Source organism: Electrophorus electricus, chromosome 9 (assembly GCF_041902795.1).
Source record: "Electrophorus electricus isolate QZ-2024a chromosome 9, ASM4190279v1, whole genome shotgun sequence".
NCBI lineage: Eukaryota > Metazoa > Chordata > Actinopteri > Gymnotiformes > Gymnotidae > Electrophorus > Electrophorus electricus.
This window is the reverse complement of record NC_137505.1, coordinates 15,425,001-15,448,020: the sequence shown is the minus strand read 5'-3', so window position 1 is coordinate 15,448,020 and position 23,020 is coordinate 15,425,001. Positions and strand designations below refer to the sequence as shown.

Sequence of the window (23,020 nt, the reverse complement as noted above, 5' to 3'; positions counted from 1 at the left end):
AGCAGCTATCGATTAGCTGTTTGCTAGGTACTGTGAGTCAAACTCTCCACAACAGCACACAGCAGGTGTCTGTCGAGGGGCAGGACCATGGCACGCGGGTCTGCTCACTGGGAGCAGAGGAAGCTAGCCCTCTTAGTGTGGTTAGGATATCCGTGCCCGTTTGCACTTGAAACGGCGTGTTCAAGGCATTTTCAGTAGATTTCAAATAGGCCGTTCAAGCATGTCACTGAAAAGGTAAGACAAAACATTAATCTAGTACATATGAGTCAGGCATCAGTCTTGAAGAACATGTGAATGTTTGAATGAGGTGTGGGGTAGATTAGGTTTACATTAGGGTTGCCTTAGGGTTGGATTAGGGTTGGATTATGGTTAGATGTGGGCAGGAACACTGCAGGAGAACCATGGATTAGTCTTCAATAGGGATTTGTATCAGATGGGATTTGAGCGCATCGAGAGACGGACGTTTCTTTTGTCCTCTTTGTCTGGAATTTCATTGGCTGAAGTTTGTTTCATCTGCTACACTTTATTCTGTCTCTGTCCTTAATGTACACAAGTGAAGGTTTGATTTAGGGTTAGGTTAGGGTTAGGTTAGGGGGTAGGGTTAGGTTAGGGTAGGGTAGGGTTAGGGTTAGGGTTAGGTTATGGTTAGGTTTGGGCAGGGTAGGGTAGGGTAGGGTTAGGGTTAGGGTTAGGTTAGGGTTTGGGTTAGGTTAGGGTTAGATTAGGTTAGGGTTTCAACTAGGTTAGGGTTAGGGTTAGGTTAGGTTAGGGTTTGGGTTAGGTTAGGGTAGTGTAGGGTAGGGTAGGGTTAGGTTAGGTTAGGTTAGGGTTAGGGTTAGGTTGGGTTAGTTTAGGGTTATGTTAGGGTTAGGTGTTTACAAACCCTAGGGTTAGGGTTAGGGTTAGGTTGGGGCTTGGGTTTGGGTTAGGTTAGGGTAGTGTAGGGTAGGGTAGGGTAGGGTTAGGTTAGGGTTAGGGTTAGGGTTAGGGTTAGGTTAGGTTAGGTTAGGGTTAGGGTTAGGTTGGGGCTTGGGTTTGGGTTTGGGTTAGGTTAGGGTAGTGTAGGGTAGGGTAGGGTAGGGTTAGGTTAGGGTTAGGGTTAGGTTAGGGTTAGGGTTATGTTAGGGTTAGTTGTTTCCAAACCCTGCAGACCTCTTCATGTCCACCTGTTTTAGAGCATGCACACTATGCACACTATGTTTTACACTAATATGGGAATAGGGTTAGGGTTACGGTTAGGCTTTAGGGTTAGGGTTAGGTGTTTACAAACCCTAGGCTTAGGGTTAGGGTTAGTTGTTAGTAGGGTTAGGGATAGACAGACCTCTTCATGTCCACCTGTTTTGGGGCTAGGGTTAGGGTTAGGGTTAGGGTTAGGTGTTTCCAAACCCTGAGAGACCTCTTCATGTCCACCTGTTTTGGGGCTAGGGTTAGGGTTAGGTTAGGGTTAAGGTTAGGGTTAGGTGTTTCCAAACCCTGAGAGACCTCTTCATGTCCACCTGTTTTGGGGCTAGGGTTAGGGTTAGGTTAGGGTTAAGGTTAGGGTTAGGTGTTTCCAAACCCTGAGAGACCTCTTCATGTCCACCTGTTTTGGGGCTAGGGTTAGGGTTAGGTTAGGGTTAAGGTTAGGGTTAGGTGTTTCCAAACCCTGAGAGACCTCTTCATGTCCACCTGTTTTGGGGCATGCACACTATGTTTTGCACTAATATGGGAATAAGTGTCCGAGAAACCAATGTCTGTTATGCGTTAGGTCGGGAAACGTATTTATTTATTTAGAAGAACATTTTCCTTGTACCACACTGATTACCAAAGAAAGCTCTATAATATCAGACACTGGTTGAAAAAGCCACTATACAACTACATATGAAGTCCAATACTGACCACTTGACCATCAATTACACTCGATAATGAACTGCCTTCTCTTCATCAAACGCCTTAAAGTGAGCAGGACCACAGCAAATCAATTCTCCTCATCAGAGTGGTGAGCTGTGTGTGTGTGTGTGTGTGTGTGTGTGTGTGTGTGTGTGTGTGTGTGTGTGTGTGTGTGTGTGTTTGTGGGCCGATCCAGTCGGATGTCCTGATGAGGGATGATCCTTTTATCTGTCCTCATCTGGTTAAGCGTTCTGTATAAGGATCTCATTCTGCCGGGTAAACACATGGTTGTTTGACGTGTCTTAGCATGAAAAGAGGCCAAGAAACTCTGTGATCCAAATTCAGGTTTGCCTACTTAACAATGTATAATGGTCCGCAAACATATACACACACACAGACACACACACCCACGCAAACGTGTGCGTACGCACACACACGCACACACACACCGTGGGGTCGTTGTGTCTGTCATTATACTTAGACTACCTTCCTTTTCTGTGGGGAAGCTGGTGATCAGCAGTCAGACTGCTTTCATCATCCTGTTGTCTGCAATCAGGAAGCGGTCAGGCCAGCGCTGACCGGGAGAGGTAATTACACACTGCACAGGGGCCATGGAGGCCCAAGCGCTCCTGCTCAAAAGGAAACGGCCACTTACTCAGCCACGGAATGCCATACATCAAACCATAACTTCACCTGGTCCCTCAGCACAGCTTCTTAAAAAGGGACTCAGTATGTATGTGTGTAAGGGAAGGATTTGGTTCAGTATGTGTGTAAGGGAAGGATTTGGTTCAGTATGTGTGTAAGGGAAGGATTTGGTTCACTGTGTGTGTAAGGGAAGGATTTGGTTCAGTAGGTGTGTAAGGGAAGGATTTGGTTCAGTATGTGTGTAAGGGAGGGATTTGGTTCACTGTGCTTGTAAGGAAAGGATTTGGTTCAATGTGTGTGTAAGGGAAGGATTTGGTTCACTGTGTGTGTAAGGGAAGGATTTGGTTCACTGTGTGTGTAAGGGAAGGATTTGGTTCAGTAGGTGTGTAAGGGAAGGATTTGGTTCAGTATGTGTGTAAGGGAAGGATTTGGTTCACTGTGCTTGTAAGGAAAGGATTTGGTTCAATGTGTGTGTAAGGGAAGGATTTGGTTCACTGTGTGTGTAAGGGAAGGATTTGGTTCAGTATGTGTGTAAGGGAAGGATTTGGTTCAGTATGTATGTAAGGGAAGGATTTGGTTCAGTAGGTGTGTAAGGGAAGGATTTGGTTCAGTAGGTGTGTAAGGGAAGGATTTGGTTCATTATGTGTGTAAGGGAAGGATTTGGTTCACTGTGTGTGTAAGGGAAGGATTTGGTTCAGTAGATGTGTAAGGGAAGGATTTGGTTCAGTAGGTGTGTAAGGGAAGGATTTGGTTCATTATGTGTGTAAGGGAAGGATTTGGTTCACTGTGTGTGTAAGGGAAGGATTTGGTTCAGTATGTGTGTAAGGGAAGGATTTGGTTCAGTATGTGTGTAAGGGAAGGATTTGGTTCACTGTGTGTGTAAGGGAAGGATTTGGTTCAGTAGGTGTGTAAGGGAAGGATTTGGTTCAGTAGGTGTGTAAGGGAAGGATTTGGTTCAGTATGTGTGTAAGGGAAGGATTTGGTTCACTGTGCTTGTAAGGAAAGGATTTGGTTCACTCTGCGTGTAAGGGAAGGATTTGGTTCACTGTGTGTATAAGGGAAGGATTTGGTTCAGTAGGTGTGTAAGGGAAGGATTTGGTTCAGTACGTGTGTAAGGGAAGGATTTGGTTCACTGTGCTTGTAAGGAAAGATTTTGGTTCACTGTGAGTGTAAGGGAAGGATTTGGTTCACTGTGCTTGTAAGGGAAGGATTTGGTTCACTGTGCTTGTAAGGGAAGGATTTGGTTCACTGTGCTTGTAAGGAAAGGATTTGTTTCACTGTGTGTGTAAGGGAAGGATTTGGTTTTGGGATGCTGTAAACACCGACTTTTTACAATAATTTATTTTATTTTAACAATGCATGGTTGCAGTACATAATAGGTAATTAGTGAAAAAAAAATGTTATGCCCTTTTATTCCCTAGGCCAAAACACAAGCCCATATAACCCCATGACCGAAGTATCTCCATTAGCTTCCGGTTTTGTATAGAATCCAATTTAAGATTTTCACTACTGCATACAGAGTGCTGCATGTTTACATACCTGCTCTCTCCTCATGTAGCAGCTCCACCTCTCAGAGAAGGTGAACTAAAGCTTTTACATGTTCCACTCACTAATCTAGCGAGTCGGCGAGATCCAGCATTTGCGGCGGTAGCACCCAAACTGTGGAATACCTTGCCTTCTTCTGTGAGGCTTGTAGTCTCTGATGATACTTTTAAAGAGTTGAAAGACACAGTTAAAGAGACATATAAAGGCCTTCGAGTGAATCCACTGGACTGGGACTGCATGCGTGTTCTGTCTGTTGTTGTACGGTGGTATTGTGGTTCTGTTGTTGTATCTTATTTTTGTTCTACTTTTAGGTTTAACAATCTAAAATGTAATCAGCCTTTGTCTGGGATAAGTTCTATATAAATGTAACGGCCCGAGTGCGGCAGGGCGAGGAGCAGGATGCACAGACTCCATTCACGTAGACAGACATTTATTGACAAACAACAGCACTCACATATTTATTGACAACAGCACTCACATATAACACAAGCAGTGAACACGGATACGAATACGCGCAATACTGACAAGATGAACAATGAGCAACCATACTGAATACATCAGCGGGGGTTTAACTACATATAGACAAACAACACTAAACCATGTGCAGATGTGTGCTAACGGAGGGATTGGTTGTAGATAAGACATTCACAATGAGTTCCCATTGCACGCGGCGGGCCGAACCACGTGACTAGTGAGGACAGGAGCAGTCCGTGACAAAAAATGAATAAGCAACCATTACTTATTTAAATGTAGCTCATGCAAGCATAACTGTGTACGGCTTTGCACTCTTACGCTGTTCCAAGTTATGTTAAATCAGCGCAGTATTTGAAACAGAGACAAGATATTTAAATTGTTTTTCATCTCAGCCCAAAAATATGCCCTCTTCCAGATTATTCTGACAGCACCTCTAGCCTCTAACTAATAAGGGCTCTTTCCCCAAACCCAGCAGTGCCAGGCTAGAGGTTATGGAAATGACAGACAGTGTGACTTAGCAATCCACCATAGCCACTAGTGAATGAATGACCCTGTTTAATTTCATTTCCTTATCATGCCATGTCTGTTAGACCCTCAATGAAGAGCGAGAGAAGTGAGAAAGAGAGAGAGAGAGAGAGAGAGAGAGAGAAAGAGAGAGAGAGAGACTAAGGAAGATAAAAAGAGCAGTGACAGCCTAGATTACCCATGATTACTGTGGCAACTGCCAGCATGGGAGCGAGGGGGCAGTGGGGAGAAGCCCAACAGCCTCCGGAAAAGATAAATGTTTAAAAAAGGACAAAATCAAAACAAATACCTTCCGTTATGTCAAGGAACAATGATGCATGCATTACATCATATCAGCTCACCACGTCTCACAATCTAGACTGTTTAGACGCGATTCTGTGAGGCACATTTAATGGATGTTTGTTCCTGTTCCTCTTCTCTTTGCTTAATGATACAAATTTCCCACAGGAAACAACCAGTATGATTACTGGGCCATCCGATGGACATGCCCATCACGGACATGCCCAAAACGTGCAAGGACACACACACACAGAAAACATTTAAGATGCTTCCTACAACTTGCATCTATTATTATGATTTAAGGCTGAGAATGACCCTCTGCTTCAGGATAAGTGAACCTTCTCCAGTGTGTGGAGAAATGTGGGGCTACGCTGGGGCCCCTTCAACCAAACACATCAGCAACATCTGGCAAATAAAAAAGCCTTTCACAGCTCTGCTCATGTGATATTATTCAGGCCCACAAACAAACATTACATACACAAGCCCCCACATACCCCAAACAGTGAGCCAAGTATTTCATTCTTCAGACTCTTAAGAGAATAAGAAGAAAATGTATGTTTTGTTCCAAACAATAAATGTTTGAAACGTAGAAGCATATTACTGTTTCGTTGACAATGTTCCATCACTCCAGAGGATATACAAACACCAGCTTTCTAGAGAAAAGGGGAAATGAATTTATTCTGTTCCCCAGGGCTAACATCATCCCTCATTATTGCTTTAAAAGGCACAGTAGCCTCTGTGTATGTCCCCCTTTAATCTATTAAGGTCAGAATGACACCCACCACCAAGCCCTTTGGTCCAGCCCAGATACCCTCAAAAAGTGCTGGCAATCAGACACCTCGGAATGAACCATCATTCTGCCCAGAGGGTGACTCATATGTGTTTAGAAAGGGGGAGAACAGGCCTTCCCTCAAACCTCCAGGGGATACGGCCTGATTACCACGTACTGTTTGCTGATTGGAGAGATGCAAGCCATCAGCCGCCCTGACCTAGCCGACCAACAAGCCTCTGCCCACAGCTTATGGGAAACTTGGGTGGAATTATTACCTGTTACATATACGTGTACGTGATGTATGTTAGTACAAACATATGCAGTTCCCAAACAGGAAGTCTTCCTGCATGGACACACACACGGACACACGTGCACACACAGACACACACAGACACTCACACAGAGATGACGTGTGTGTAAGGGGGCCACTTAGCCTCATATTGAGGTCTAGTCCAATACCGGCTGAAATGAAGACTGGGGTTTCCAGTAGAGTTTACACTCTCAAGGGAGAAGCCACGCATTCTGTTTGCAGATTTGTATAAAACCAGTGACCTTATTTTTTATTCTGCTGAAAAAATTAAAGGGTGCAAAGATTTCTCAGTGGCTCTCTGTGAAAAAACGATGGCAGCTATAAAGGGTGGCCTCTGAACTGAAGTCCAAGATAACATCAAAACAGTAATGACCAAAGACAATGTTTCCAAACTCTGAGTCATTAGGGGGCAGCCTGAGGACCCTTCAGGCGGAAGGAGAGAGTCCGCAAGACCTACATGCAGCACAGACAGGTGCACCACGCTCCCATGGACACCAGAAGGCAGCCTGGCTCATGGTGAGATAAGCGTAGGGCGGGGCATGAGGGGTAGGGCGGGGCATGAGGGGTAGGGCGGGGCAGGAAGGGCGGAGAATGGCAGAGCAGCTCGGGTTCAGCAGTCTCCATTCTCTACCCCAAAAACCCTGCTGATGGTGCATTCTACACACCTGGACAGGCAGACTTAGTGCATCTCTAAGAGAACAGGCCTGGAAAATAGCAGCTGGAAAAGAACCGGCAGCAAGAGGATGACAGAAAATGAGCTGCAGCACCGAAAAGAAGTGAGAGAGTTACAAAATGACAACAACTACCAAGGGATGGCTACTCTCAGGAGAGGAGTTGAAAGAGAGAGAGAGAGAGAGAGAGAGAGAGAGAGAGAGAGAGAGAGAGAGAGAGAGAAAGCGCAAAAGAGGGAGTTAGAGAATGTGGGCGAGAGAGAGAGAGAGAGTGAGTGAGAGAGAGCGAGCAAGAGAGAAAATGTTAGAGGGAGCAAGAGAGAGTGAGACACAGAGAAAGTGAGCAAAAGAGAGAGTACTGTAGAGAGTACTGTACTCTAATCAACAAACATGTGCACCAAAATAAATCTGAACTATTTGCCTGCTTTGTAGATTTCCAAAGGGGCCTTTGATTCTATTTGGAATGAAGGTCTATTCTCAAAACCCACTGAATGTGGTACAGGAGGAAAAACACACAGTATTATAAAAATTATTTACTCAAACAACCAATGTACCATTGAGACTGGAAACAAACAGAGTTTTTCGGTCCAAAATGTGGTGTGAGGCACGGCTGCCTGCTTTCACACACCCTCTTCAACATCTGTGCCAACCAATCCGCTACATCACTCGACCAGTCTCCACCCTCTTCAACATCTGTGCCAACCAATCCGCTACATCACTCGACCAGTCTCCACCCTCTTCAACATCTGTGCCAACCAATCAGCTACATCATTCGACCAGTCTCCACCCTCTTCAACATCTGTGCCAACCAATCAGCTACATCATTCGACCAGTCTCCACCCTCTTCAACATCTGTGCCAACCAATCAGCTACATCACTCAACCAAACTCCAGCCTCACTTTACATGACTCCACCATTAAATTCCTTCGGTTGCAGATGATCTGGTTCTTTTGTCTCCAATAGAAGAGGGTCTACAGTAGCACCTAGACACCTTAACCCTAAGCTGTTAGATCAGGCTTGACCATTAACCCACAAAAAACCCAGATACTAATGCAAATTCACCATAGGAACAACCAAAATCCAGCAGACTGAATATTATACATATGTCGGGTTGATCAGTTCATCTGGTAATTTCAACCTGGTAGTGAACGACTTAAAAGAGAATGTGAGGTGGGCTTTCTATGCTAATGAAAGAGCCATTCAATTTGAAACTCCAATTAGAACCTGGCTGAGAAATTTCCAATTAATTATAGAATCCATTGCATTATATGGCAGTGAAGTCAGGGATCCACTAACCAATCATGAATTAGAAAAAAATGGGACGAACACACAACTGAAACCCTGCATACAGAGTTCTACGGGAGTATCCTCTGAGTCTGACCAAACACTGTGTGCAGGGCTGAATTAGGGCAATACCCCCTTATTACTCCACATTCAAAAAAGAGCCATCAAATCGTGAAATCACTTTAAAAAACAATTCCAAGAGACAGTGAAACACTGAACACAGACGTCCCCTCATTCAGCTAGTCCTAGAGCTCCACACACTCACACTCTATCAGCACTAAAATGGCAGACAGGATGACCGAACCCATACTGAGAATCTGGCCCACACTATTCAACACACAAAAAGAAAACCACTTAAATTATTGGACTGAAGCGACCAAAAGTGCTGTGTGTCTCTCTGTAGCAAACACACAGTGTCAGATTACCTAGCAGCAAAAACAGGCAGACCCAGGCATACCTGGCTGCCCAAACCAGGACGCCTCTGGATCAACTGCAGTCAAGCTTCAGTTGAGACAGAGCTACACTTCCTCACCGGTGCAGCCAAAACAACTGCAACTACGAGACACACTCTACACTAGATACCAAACACCCCACCCAGATTTTAAAACAGCTGAAGTGGATCATTTACTGCAGAGAGACCAGAGAGTCCGCAACACTCGCTGCAAAATACATACATGCTCATCACAGATAGAGGGAAGAGACGAGTCATCGGTGATGCGACACATTAGTTCATGTTGCTCTGTGCGGTACAGTTAATGTACTATGTATTACATACTGTATGCATGTGTATATATACAGTATATGTACATGTACTGTGTACTAGATATATACTCTATATAATGCTGTTTCTTTCTGTTCTTCATCTGTCTTTGTGTACATGTTACTGCTAGTGAACATTACCTTTGTTTACCAGTAAATGCTCTGGCAATAAAAAATGATTTTGTTATTCCAGTAACGCTCATTTAAACTGAAATTAAGCGAGAATGAGTGAGAAAAGAAGCAGCAAGAACGACTGAGAATAAACAGGCCAAAAGAGAGAGAGAGGGCAGGACGGCCTGAGAGAGCCGAGGACACTATAAACCAACAGCAGAGTCTTCCACGCGGCAGAGAGCCCGACCCAGTCCTGGCCGGACAGCTCCACCCTCGACGCTCCCAGAGCAGGCCAGACAGAGGAAACCAGAGAGGCAGGACGCTTAGGCTTGAACGGAAACTTCACCGAAGAGACAAAATTGTTCCTGAAAACGAAACAGCTAAAACCCGTGTGTGCCAATAGCAAAAAAAAAAAAACCGGCATCAGGGATATTCCTAGAGATGGCAACCAGAGACAAGACGGGGTCCCCAAACAATATAGTGATCATACAGAAACAATTTCGAGGTCCACCACGAGACGATGGCCGAATGTCTAGCCCACTGGGAGAAAGCTAGCGACTACCCCGGGAAGATTCTCACCTCTCCATGACACAGAAAATCAATGCCAGTATCTCCAGGGTGTGTGACCTACCCGGCTCTGTCCTACGTGCAATAAACATGCATCTTGCCCATCCTGCCCACAGCCTGACCATGAGCACCCACCGCCTCTGTGCCCCCTGCCCGTCCTTCTAAAGGGGTCGGTCTCGCACGTAGAGGGGCTCCAAAGGGCGTCGCGTGCCAGCGTGTTGCCCAGTGACACAACACTGGCAAAGGCCCAGGCGATCCCCCCCTCTCCTTTGCTGACACGCCGGAGGGCCTCAGGACACGTGGATGGAGCCAGAACACATACAACAGATGCAGCATCTCAGCGGCACCGTGGGAAAACCACCACAGTCACATGCTGCCAGTATTACCAGCCTCATGGCTATGATTCACCACATGCCATGACTCTCTGGGGGTGTTGCATTGCAAATATTCACTTGCGTTGAATATTTTCTAATTCTTTTCTCACTTGAAAATGCAAAGAAACATAATGAATTCCTCCTGCACTATTTTTTGGGATCTAACGTGCTACCGGTTCTATTTGGTTTGAATCTAATCAAGACTTCTGTACTCAAAGCTGGTGATGAATTTGACCCAAACAGCTATAGAGGCAGCATGTAACAGAGGCAGCAGGTAATGTCTTCTGTGGGATTTTACACACAGGAATTTTAAACTTTCTTTCAAAAATCAGAAAGGCTTCCTGCAGACCACGTTCTTTCCTTCTCGGCGTGATGTCATCAAATCAGTGTATTCACAAAGTGAAAGTCCATCTTGGAACTCTCAGAACCAATCTGCCTTTTATACCAAACGCTCTACGCGCAGACTTTTACATACCACCCCTGTACTGACGAAAATGCAGAATACGGCATGCAGCCGGAATTAGGACAGCATCCTCTACTGCTCAGCCTTCAGAAGAAGAGCCCTAAAATTGGGAAAACACTTACAAAAGTTATCCATTTGCTCCCCTCCCTCACCACGGGTGGTGACATCGGTGTGCGGATGAAAGGATGCATGCCCTGCGTGTGGAGTGGAGAAATGCTGTGGGGTTTTCTCGTGGCTCGGCTCGTGAAACGTGGTGGAGGAATAAATACGGCCTTTAGTCACTACGGTGCATTGTATACGCTTCCTTTAGTGGAAATTAAGGATTTCTCCATCACTGCAAAGCACTGACAAGCCAGGAGCAGAGCCCAGAGCGTTTCCCCGGTTAACTGGAGCTGACCGGCGAACCCTTCTGTGATCACAAACATCAAAACGCTTCTCTCTGATCATATCAGGTCCAAGCAAATTAGATTGCATCACATTTTGGGCAGAATCTATGAAGAAAGCCCCTATTTGTCCTGAACTGGAGATTAGACAGTGGTCAACTTTCCCCAAACAAAGACCCAAAAATGGACCAAAAATTCTGACAATGTGGAGACTCTGGAAGCAGAGACAGGCTGCCCAGACAGGACAGCCTGTGCTGCCATTGCTCCGAGAATCAATTAGAAATGTCTTCTAGAATAGAACATGCAACGTCAGAGCCTCCCAGATATAATAAGAGAAGAACTACCGCTCTGAGCCTTGGCAGAGAAGAGCCAGCGTATCATTCAATCACCAAGACGTGTGGCATTTCAGAAGAGCCGAAGGGACCAGTAGCAAGGCAGGACATCAACCTACTGCTGTGAGCGTATCAATAAATGTGAGCAAAAATCAGATTTTTGGTTGATTGTTGTTAATTTTGCAAACAGCTTATTTTAACGTGTTCTATCTTTATTTGCTTTCTTCCGATCTGACATTTATATTTATCTTAACTGTTTTGGCAGTAATGCAACTTACTCGTGCCAGTAACACACTGCTGAATTAGTATGAGAGCGAGAAATTACATTCTGTTAGAAACATGTAGTTCATGTAGCATAATAAAGTCTCTCTTTTGTTCTAAACTCCCCACTGTAAAGTACATTTGCTAACCGCGTGTGTGTGCTTCGTTTGGAGTGTGTTTTCTGATGCACAGCCTGATGTCAGAGTGTCTCGAGCTTCATATTCATCCTGATTATGTCTTAGAGGTCAAAGGTTGTTTTGGGTCACTGTTTTTATTTACTTTGATGTCACCGGATAATGGAAAAAGCTCCTCCCTCTTCCATATATCTCTCCGCCCCCTTTTTCCCTCCCACACGTCTTCATTTCTGCCGTTCTAAAAAAATCTCCACTCCCTCTTTTCCATGAGTCCCCTGTTTATTCCTGCTCTCCCCTCTCCTCTCCGGTCTACTGACTATAGCACCGTGGAATTGCATTAAGAGACACCCAATCCATGTGGTGGAATATAGCAGAATTCCTCTCCCTCACTTGCTGTTAAATCAACCACTTATTGGCACACTGACACTATTAATTCATCCTAAAAGATGAGTGTAAAGGAAAGAGAGGCAGAGTGTGTGTGTGTGTGAGAGAGAGAGAGAGAAGAAGAGAGAGAGAGAGAGAGGAGAGAGAGAGGAGAGAGAGAGAGAGAGGAGAGAAGAGAGAGAGAGGGAGAGAGAGAGAGAGAGCGAGAGAGAGAGAGAGAGAGAGAGGAGAGAGAGAGAGAGAGAGAGAGGAGAGAGAGAGAGAGAGAGAGCGAGAGAGAGAGAGAGAGAGAGAGAGGGAGAGAGAGAGGGAGAGAGAGCGAGAGAGAGAGAGAGAGAGAGAGAGAGAGAGAGAGAGAGAGAGAGAGAGAGAGCGAGAGAGAGAGAGAGAGAGGGAGAAAGAGAGAGAGAGAGAGGGAGAGAGAGAGAGAGAGCGAGAGAGAGAGAGAGAGAGAGAGAGAGAGAGAGAGAGAGAGAGAGAGAGCGAGAGAGAGAGAGAGAAGAGAGGGAGAGAGAGAGAGAGAGGGAGAGAGAGAGAGAGAGAGAGGGAGAGAGAGAGAGAGAGGGAGAGAGAATCAAAGGTTAGGATAGATTAATAGTACATGGAAACAGATAGCAGATGAACAATAGTAAGCTATTCAATATACAACAAGAACAAAGTGAAGCTGATTAGCTTTCCTGGTATGTAGAGAACAGCAGCCATCCACTACAAGAGAACAAGGAATAGACCACCATTTTATCTTAAGCACTGGGGTCCAAAATCAATCCACCATTCAAGTGTTTGTAAAAGAGAAAGAGAGAGACAAGTGGAGACTGTGAATGCTCACCAAAAAAAAACCTTTCATTATGACTCTTACAGTAAAATACCAAGAGTGTGTGTTAAATTCTGTGTATGTGCACCCTTGAGGAAACCACTCCTCAGCAGAGTGCAGCATATCGCAGGACAGGTACTTCATTATTCACTGGTTCACCCTACCTCTGCAGATGGTGGGGGGTGGCAGTGTGGGGTCGGGCCCTCCGGGGCCAAAGCCTGGGGCTTGATTAAGCACCGACCCCAGTGAAGGTGCGTCTGAGCGGGAGGGACCACGTGGAAGAATGCCTGCATTGCAGACTGACTTTGTTTGTCCAGATACAGGAAGGACAAGGGTGTAGAGCAGAAGAGTGAGACAGGGAGAGAGATCTTTGCATTATCTGCACAAGGTAGAAAAGGATGTGCAGAAAGATGGAAGTAGAAAAAGAACAAGAGAGAAGAAGAAAGATAAGAATACTGACACTCTCCATCTTCACCCATCACTGCAACACCCTGACAAACAGCTCAAACGGGCATGTGGAGGAGGTACTGAAGGTGGGAAGCCCAAGAAGCAGTGGCAGCCCACAAAGAGAAGCATGTTCAGGCATCCTCCTGATACCACGTTAATCCAGCCGACCTTGGAGTGCTCAGCCATGTCTGGCAGCCCTGATGAGTCAAAGCGCTTGAGGGATGCTGGCATGAGGAGAGAAATCATAGCAGGAAGTAAAGATATGAGATGCAGAAGAGAAGAGAAGAGAAGAGAAGAGAAGAGAAGAGAAGAGAAGAGGTTGTGAGGAGAGTGAGGTACAGGGTAAGCAGAGTGATGTGTGTGGAGAGGAGAGTGAGGTACATTGGGTGAATTGGAGCTTCTCTGTGCCTGAAAGGACTCATCTCTGAGTAGCACTGCCCAGCACAGAAACATGAGCACCATAAACATTTGCTTGGCTGTTCTCTCTGAAACATGGCCCCTGGCTGGACCTCACCAGATCTCTCTCTCTCTCTCTCTCTCTTCTATCTATCTATCTTCTGTAATAAATTAGGAAATATTTAGTCTTCAATCTCTTCCCAGCTCCAAATTCCTAAAGGAGCCATTATTCTTATCACATGAGAGATTTTCCTGCCGCATCTCGGTCTGCCTTCCTGTAGTCTTTTGCTTCTCTGGCACCCCCCCACCCTTTCTCCTCCTCTCCCCCTCTCTCCCTTCTCACTCTCTTAGTCTCTAGCCGCTTGAAAAAGAGCAATAGCCGTTATTAAATTATTTATGAAGCAATTTAATGCCACTCCGATTTATGGGTGGATGTGTGTGCTGTCTCTGCTGGGGGAACTATTCCCTGTAAACAGCAGGTCTGGTGGGCTAGCCTGGGTGAAAGAGACCCTCAAGCCTGGCAGCCTTAAGCTAAAGACACACACACAGCCTAAATAATATGTGTAAACGTTCATAAAGAGCCATGTGATTAAAGTGATGGGTAACTATAGAATCAATGTTATCATTCCCTTCGAAACGCTAGCATGGCTAACGGGGAATGAAAGTTAGGCATGACGTCACGACCAAACTGCTAACGGCCCCACTGGTGTTTGCTTTTGGTAACACTAGCCTTTTTGGGTGTAGGATTTCATTAAAGAAATGCTGTTTATGTAAGAGAATAAGAAAATTAATTGAGTGGACTCAAGAGGCAACACATTCTCCAACTTGCACCTTAATAATCATCTCACCCTCTTTCTCTGTGTGTCTGTTTCTCTAAAGGGAGAAGGTGAGAATCCCTTTGAAAGTACGATTGCGCTCAACAGTAATTTTGCATGCTTAATTGACTCCCATACGTGAGTGGGGTTTTTTTGTTTGTTTTTTTTTTTGGTGTTTTTTTTCTCAGACAAATTGTTTGTTAATTACAAAACTGTGTGTGTGTGTGTATGTTGGCAGGGGATTAGAGAGCTTAAATGTGCATGTGTGTGTGTGTGTGTGTGTGTGTGGGGTGGAGGAAGCTAAAGACAAAATAAGACTAATAAAAGTGCTGAGATAGATGGAGGCATGTAGAAGGCCCATGTGTATCTTTAAAACCTGTGCGGGGGGGTGAAGAGGCTACACCAGAATCTAGAGGAAAAACTGGTTATGCTGAAAATGTAAAACACATTCCATTCGTCTGGTACCCAAAGTTCAATCATGATATAACTGCTTTTAACACAATTTTCTTTCTTCTGTATCTGTCTCACACACACACACACACACACACACACACACACACACACACACACACACACACACACACTTGTGTATGCACACATATAATAGGTCTGTGTGCTGAGCTAAGCATTAATGCCAGAAGTTTTGCCCTGTGTGGACATATTTGAACTTCTGAACACTGTCCATTTACCATTTCTGCAACATTTCTAGGCTTAATCATAAAATATTTCTGTTTGGAAAATTTCACAGAAAAAAAAAAATACATTAAATAATCATTGTGGTATATGCAAATCAAATTCATCATTTACATCATTTATCACAAGTAGCACTTGAAGAGGAAGCTGTCCCCTTGCACAGACACACACACTTGTGTACACACACACAAAACACGATGTGCAGTAACCCACACACACTGCAAACTGAAGTGCCAAATACCAAACATATGCACAACACAAAGACACAAAGACAACACCGTCTTAACACCCAAAGCGGAAGTAACCAAAGTAATAAACTTTTGTTAAAAAAAAAGGGCACTGCACAAAAAACACAATAAATACATAAAGGATTGATTAAAAATGACAAACACATATTCATAAGCGCACACACCCCATTTCCTCTGGCAGTTTGAATGGCTTTGATAAGCTGCGGTAACACATGAGAGGGGTCCTAAGCAGCGTGACGGATCAGCAGCGTGGTGGCATCCAGGCCCACTCTCTTGAACCTGGGCCAGAGGAAACTGCGAATCCCGAAGCCAAGATGGCCACTAGCACTGGCACTTGCCCAATAGGAAGGGCCCAGGGGCTGACTTCCTCTGGCTCCAGCCAATCCAGAGCTTCCCCCATTTGTACTGCTGTGCTTTCAGATGCTGTCTGTGCATGCAATTTGTGTTTACTTTTTTTTGCTTTTTGTCTTTTTTGTCTGACCCAGTGTTTAACTGCCCCCTTCAGAGAAGATAAACAGAAAAATACTGCAGTCCAGTGATCGGCCGTATTAGGGAAAGGCTGAATGTATTAGTGGAGGAATTTGTGCTGCAGACCCACAGGATAAGGTCCAGACCTGGAGAGGCACAGTAACAGGGTTATATACATGAGAGAGAGAGAGAGAGAGATCTGTGATTGATTTCAATGGTCAATAGTGGTCAAAGAATCTAGATGTTTTGTTATAGGATGCCGCATAACTCTAAGCTCCAGAGACTAAACAAACAGCGCAGAGTCAACCCCCCCCCCCCCCCCGACACACACACACACACACACACACACACAAACACACATAAAATAGGTATATACATAATACAGGATTTTTCTTCTTTCCACCCAATGGATGATATGCCATCTCTGAGCCTCTGTCAGTTAGTCTACTGGAAAACTGGAAAAATTAACACTGCACTAATAAACAAGTGGGCTCTGCTGTTGTGCTCCTCGTGAGGTACAGGACCAGTCATCTTTGCTTAAGTGCATCTCATCAGAATAAAAGTCCTTCAACCAGCACAGCTTACTCTTATCACCCTCACACACACACACTCAGCCATTGTTTTGTAGTACTCCAAGTCTGGGAGGGTTTGCTATAAGTTTCCTTCCTTACCCAGCACAATGGTTGTTATGGCAAAAACATAATAAGCTTCCCTGCGTGCTTTAATTCCAAAATGAGGATCTGAGGTGCTGATTTATTCTAATAAAGGGGGTGTTTTGTTTCCCTGTAGTGCGCAGGTTGTAACCTGTAGAAATGCAAATTCAATTACAAAAGATAATAATGAACTCCAGCTCACAAAGTGTTTCATCAACACCTTACGGATGCTTCTGGATGAGCCGGGTGGGCGTGTACATATGCCCGTGTGTGCGCGCACGCGCGCGCGTGTGTGTGTGTGTGTGTGTGTGCGTTTCCAAATTGAAACGTGCGATAGCAGGGTGAAAGGGGGCATACGGAGCATGTCTGGGGTGGAAGGCATTAAAAGCTGTGACTGTGAGTGATAGCGGGATCAAGAGGAGGTGGGGAGTACAGATGAGAAGGTGTCACCCACACACACACACCCAGCATCACATGACCCCATTTCTACAGAGATGCTTTTAAAACCCCGCCTGATACATTTAGCACTTTCTCTCCTCCCACAAGCTCTGCCGTCAGCGGCAGGGTGGATCGGGCCCTCGTGCTTGCCTCCACTCAGGAGTGTAAAGGAATGTTCTAGAAGGAGGAGGAGGAGAAGAAAACAATGAGGATGATGATGATGATGATAATGATAAAGCATTAAATACATTAGTGTGTTTTACCCACAGTGCCATTAAGATAAGCTCTGCCTCTATCGAGCATGTGTGAAGGTATCCTCTGTATTTTTAATTCCTTCTCAAACATTACTGCTTCTTTTTTTTGCCCTAAAAAAGCTTCCTGCTAACAAGCCTTTGTGTTTGGAGTTGGAACGTGGCGTAAAGGAGTCCTGCCAAGATCTTAATGACCAAATAATCTGCTAAAAGGCACAGCGAGCAGACCCTCTCACATGTACAAGTCGTGAAATTGAGAGATGAGTGTGTGTGTGTGTGTGTGAGGGGCTGGGTTCAACAGCTCGGGTGGGGGTGTGATCAGTCATGTCAGACCAGCTAAGGTGGGTTTTATGGAATCAAAGCGAAGAGACGTGGTAGGTGGAAGCAGGTTAGGAGCTGGTGTGCGTGTTCCCCACAGATGCAACAGAGAGTTGAAAGTTTTAAACTTCAATTATAGTGTCCTGTGGCAGAACAGGTCTGAAGAAACCCAGCCCAGGGTGTCTGCCAAAACAATTACCATATTAGCACACACACACACACACACACACACACACACACACACACACACACACAGAGACAAAAATTGAAATAATATTTTGTGACATGCAAATTGAGATAATTGCTACATTCCTCTCCTCTCTCTGTCACCCCCCCAACACACACACACACACACACACACACACACACACACACAAACAATAAAGCTAAATGCCAAAAATCAGCTGGCAGTTTTAACAGTTTAGAGCAAAAACCTCAGTAAAAGCTGCCAAGAGAGAGTGCAAAACCATAACTCAATCACCACAACCGCAAATATCACATTTGAAAACACAGACACACACAGAGCATATGTGGCTGTGTGTGTGTGTGTGTGTGTGTGTGTGTGTGTGTGTGTGTGAGAGAGAGAAATCAAGGGCCTAGGTGTAGGCACCACGGTATGTGTATGCATGTGACGACGGCTCTGAAAGGCTGCCGTTCTCCAGGCAGCGCTCATAGCCGAGGAAAAGATTGATCGTCTCACTCGACTGACAGGGGTGTTTTATCACGGAATGTGCGTCTGTATCGTTGGTCTGAAGTCAGAAAAGGCACGAGGTTAAGAAAAGGCGTAAGGCACCCGTCTCTGAGCCGCCGAGCGTCTGTGTGTAGAGGCAATCATCATTCCACTTGTTAGAGAGTATTCACGCTAAAAAGAGCTGAACTCGAAAATGCACAGATGAAGTTTAAAACACACAAAAACATGCATACACAAACAAGGTGGGTGCTGTTATGTAATTACCTTCCAGACTATGGCTGACTTTAGATGGAAGGTGAGAAGATCAAAGTTTTAAGGGTAATAACAAATGCGTCAGCAAGCTGTGTGCGTGCGCATGTGTGTAAGAGAGGGTGTTAGAATACAACCTTATTATATTTTATGCATGGGCAAGCCCTTCTATTTGTGGTCTGAGCTGGGCTGGGTGTGTGTGTGGTCCTTATATTCCATTCCCCCAAATGGGCTCATTTACTGTAGCATCAACTGGGTTTCAGCTTCCAGTGAAGTTGTGTATAATTACTCCATTACATTGGGAAGCTTCTTTCAACCCGCCCACCGATTCTCTTTCTGAAGCTGCAGGGTTTCAGTCATCCCAGCAGTTCCTTTGGCAGGCTCTCCGTATGGCGAACACAGTCGCACTGGGCTCTGCTACGAGGCAGCATTGAAGCCTACAATCGGTGGGCCGTGCTCCGTGACTCCTTCGGCCACGGCCGGTCATTGCTCTGGGAACCTTCTATTTGGCCAGCTTTAGGTATTCCTCAACTGTCCTCTTTTGACTTAATGTGCTGGACCTCTATTTGTGGTCTAGAGAAAACACAAACACACGCACGCACGCAGGATCAAATACCTGGCATCTAGTCCCGGTGGTACTGGATGGTATGAAAAAATTTAAAAATTAAAAATGTAACCTTTTTTCTTAGCCCAACTGAAAAAATGCACAAGGTCGCATACTAATTATGTTCTAGTTTTTTGGGTTTTTTTTGCTTTCTTTATTTTACTGATGGAACTTAAATGTTAAACGTTCATATACAGGTGAGCTGGAGCACTATTACATTCCTAAAGCACAATTAAGCTCCAGGATGTGGGGAAGTGCTCCACTATTCTCCCACCCTTGCAAGGGTTGAGATTCAGAAAAGTCTGAAATGTAAATTAGAAAATTCTCCTACAGTTAAACATTACTGGCATATCTACATTATATTTAAGAATCAGTGAATCATCAAAGGTTATTGGAGTGTGTTGAACTCCAGTTCATACAGTAACTGTCGAGAGCAGCAGCAAACGTGTGCGAAGGGGAATACTGCGTTTCTAATGCGGCTGGGGTGTGTGGGCACTATCCTCCCAGCCGCAGATGCCGTGCGGGCACCCGGAGCTGTGTCCTCCGTCTCCCCAGGCTCCGATTAGCCGGCCTATTTTCATCCCGCTTCCACTAGCAGTCGTTCGTTTCCGCCCAGCAAACTCAGCGGATCAACCGGCAGCGGAGTCCGCCCGAGTGGGCTTTCACTGCGGCCCGTCAGGGGCTCCTCCCGGCCGTCCTCGCCAGCGTTATGAGCCAGATTCTCCCTGTTCTTTATTACTTCCAGACATCCATGTGGAATGAATAGGGCTTGGAATCAGGACCAAGTCCACTGCGTTTAGCAGAACTTCCGAGATATCCAGCTACTTCTCTGGAGCATTATCGTAAGTGACAACAAACAACAGCTGGCTTAGTATTAAACCCTAAAACAGATTAGCAATGTTTGTCTTTATACAAAACTTTTCACCAAGAGTGAAAGACGTGTGCCTGTGGCAGCCAGCCTGCCCGGATCAAAACATGTTTGCATCTCATTACAGTTTAAATGTTCTAGCAAGAACAAAAAATAAAAAAAATAAAAAAATAAATAACAATAACAAAAAAAACAAAACAAAAAAAACCCAAACCAAAACAGACAAATCTAAGAAATACAGTAAACAGTGCACCTACTTCACGCTCCTCAGATTCTCAGTTGTGAATCTTTTTTGCGTACTTTTTTCTCCAAGCTTTTAATAAGCAAAAAGGTCATTAGCAGGCGTAAGTAGGTGGCAAAAGTAGCGAGCACCAGCAGTCCCTGCCCTGGCTCCCTCGCCGCTGCGGTCCTAGTGCTAGTTCTGTTTCCAGCCGCAGCCATGTGATCCAGGCACCACGAGCCTTTTTAAATTACAGGCTCACCCACACGGTGAATAAACAGGAACTGCAGTGCTGCCAAATGACAAACTCAAATGCGCAGGATTGCCGCTCTGAAGGGCTTCATGTCTGCAGCTTTCCGATCGTACCTTACCGTGATGATGCTCGTGGTCACCATTAACCAGTTCCACATCTCCTCGCCAGGACTAACCAAGTGAACCCCTTTACATGATTCTACATGTAATCCTACATAGTTCGTCATAACCGGCAGGCAAACTAATTCGTTGCTCACAAGCAGATCTTTGACTTTCACCTTCTTTACTTTGTTCAGCTGGAATTGCAGAGCTTTAGGTCAGACACACTGCAATCTGACACGTCCCACAATGCACCCAAGGTCAAGGAAAAGCTACTCAGCCACCCCCACCAATCACGGGCATGTGTTTACCTGCTGGGGGGCGTAGACACGGGAGCAGGGGATGGCGGGAGCAGGGGCACCTGACCCCCTGCTCCAAGCTTCTCCAGCTCGACTCTTCCCTGCTGTGTCCTACGTACAACCGCGCTATAAACCGGCAGAACCCAGACTGCCCCTTCAGCTGGCCACACCCCTTTGCCAGAGTACGATGGGCAAACAACAGAGCAAATAATATCCCTCCTGCCCTCATGCACATGCTCTTTCATCAATGCTCCGCGCTTTCTGTTTTTATGAGGTGGAACCGTTCTCGATTTTACTGTAATGGAGGATCTCATTATCCATCCATTTCATAATTTCTGCCCGTGTGACTCCTTCCGTCCCACCTGGTCTCTCGCTCTCTCTCTCTCGCCGCTGGCTCAAAAGGCACGGTACCCTAATCCGGGCGCCCCTCTGAATGAGGTGCTGAGGCCGTTAACTTTTATCCCTTGCCTGGGCGAGTCAGTTACGAGAGTGCCAGTCTCATGATCGTAAACCCCCAAAGACGCAGAAATGGTGATGCAGAGCACAATAAAACAAAGGATGAAAGAGAGAAGAGCACACATGGTGGAGGGAAAGGTGTAAAGCACCAGGATATCGGTGCATTAGAATGTGTGTGTTTGTGTGTGTGTCTGTGTGTGTGTGTGTGTGTGTGTGTGTGTGTGTGTGTGTTTGTGTGGTGCACAGAGATCAGTCATTGGTCTTCTCTAATCTGGCATGTCCACTGAGACCAACCTGAACAATGCCTTTCCTGCTAATCCCACGATTCCCTCTAATCCTTACGAGACAATCCATCTTATTAGGCACCCACTCCAGATGAAGGGAAATATGGAGCAGTGAAAAGCAAGGACCGTGGCTTGGGAGTGGCGCCCCGACGCTTGAAACCACAGACAGCCAGTGTCCAATCGGGCAGCGGCCATCAATGGCCAATAAAAGAGTTCAACTGGCTTCTGCAGTGTGGTACGTGCCAGATTCACATTATGACTGGTGCACTGTGGGTAGTGCAGTGCTCATTTAGGTTTGGGGTGGTGTGCATGTCATAAACCAGCGTATGTTTAGTGTAAACCAGCAATTTGCATTTGTGCGTGTATGCATGTGCGTGTGTGTTTGTGTGTACATTCATATTTTCTTTTGCTCCTTCAAACCTTCAAAACGAGGGATACAGATTATATTACGAGTGCACCAAAATGGGAAATACATTGCCAACTCTAGACCCACAAAATTTATACACATGTACCACACACCCCTCATAACAACTAACGCATCAGTGTTAGTCTAGTTTTGACATTTTTATTAGATTCTATGTTTATTCTGTTTATTTCAGTTTAGTTTTAGTTCATTTTAGAGTGTGTTTTTGGTTTCTGTAGATTAGTTGTAGGCTTTGTTGGTTTTAGTATGGTTACGCCCACTGAGTGGCAGTGTTAACTAGTGTTTAGCGTGAATGCTGCAGAAACAAAAAAAAAAAAAAATAAGATATAGAATTCAGAGATATCTTTTTACAGCCTGCCGACAGCTAAAGAAAAGAGAAGACTGTGTTCACTAGCAAAAAAATACCCAGTTTAGATGGCTAGCAAAATAACTTTGTAGTTTTAGAACCTACATGTGGAACGGAGAAACATTAAAGATCACGATGAACACAAGAATTAAAATTTTATGCATTAATTAAATTTAACGGAAACATCGGAAGAGAGGTTTTATCTGCACAAACAGCTAGCCTATATAACTTCCGAGTGGCAGTGCTAGCTATGAACAAAGTAGGCCTAGCTAGCTTACAGTTTTCCAATTAAAAGTTGAAATAAAATACAATCATTTTTACATACATACATACATACATGTGTGTGTTTATATTTTCCCTAGACCACCCTGCCTTGTATTATGACCAGCGACAAGGCTTTTGTACACTTTGCTTAGTGCATATCCCTGACCTTGAAATCGAAATCTGGCAACCTGATTCCTGGCCACATGTCAATGTCCATGAACCACTAGTTCTTTGGTAATTTGGATGGATCACTCTGTTCCAACTGCCTTTTATTAAAGCAGATA

General features: G+C 45.1%; 1 protein-coding gene across 9 annotated transcripts in view; it reads right to left on the bottom strand.

The window, feature by feature from the left end:
* Positions 1-23,020, bottom strand: part of LOC145659248 (uncharacterized) — a 123,115-nt gene that overhangs the window by 78,133 nt on the left and 21,962 nt on the right. The window contains exon 1 of one of the 9 annotated variants that reach the window (XM_081720540.1): positions 20,350-20,713. The exons of the other annotated variants lie outside the window; for them this stretch is intronic. The gene's annotated coding sequence lies outside the window, so the exon portion shown is untranslated. Of the gene's footprint in view, positions 1-20,349; positions 20,714-23,020 lie in introns of those variants that run through there. 9 annotated transcript variants of the gene reach the window in all.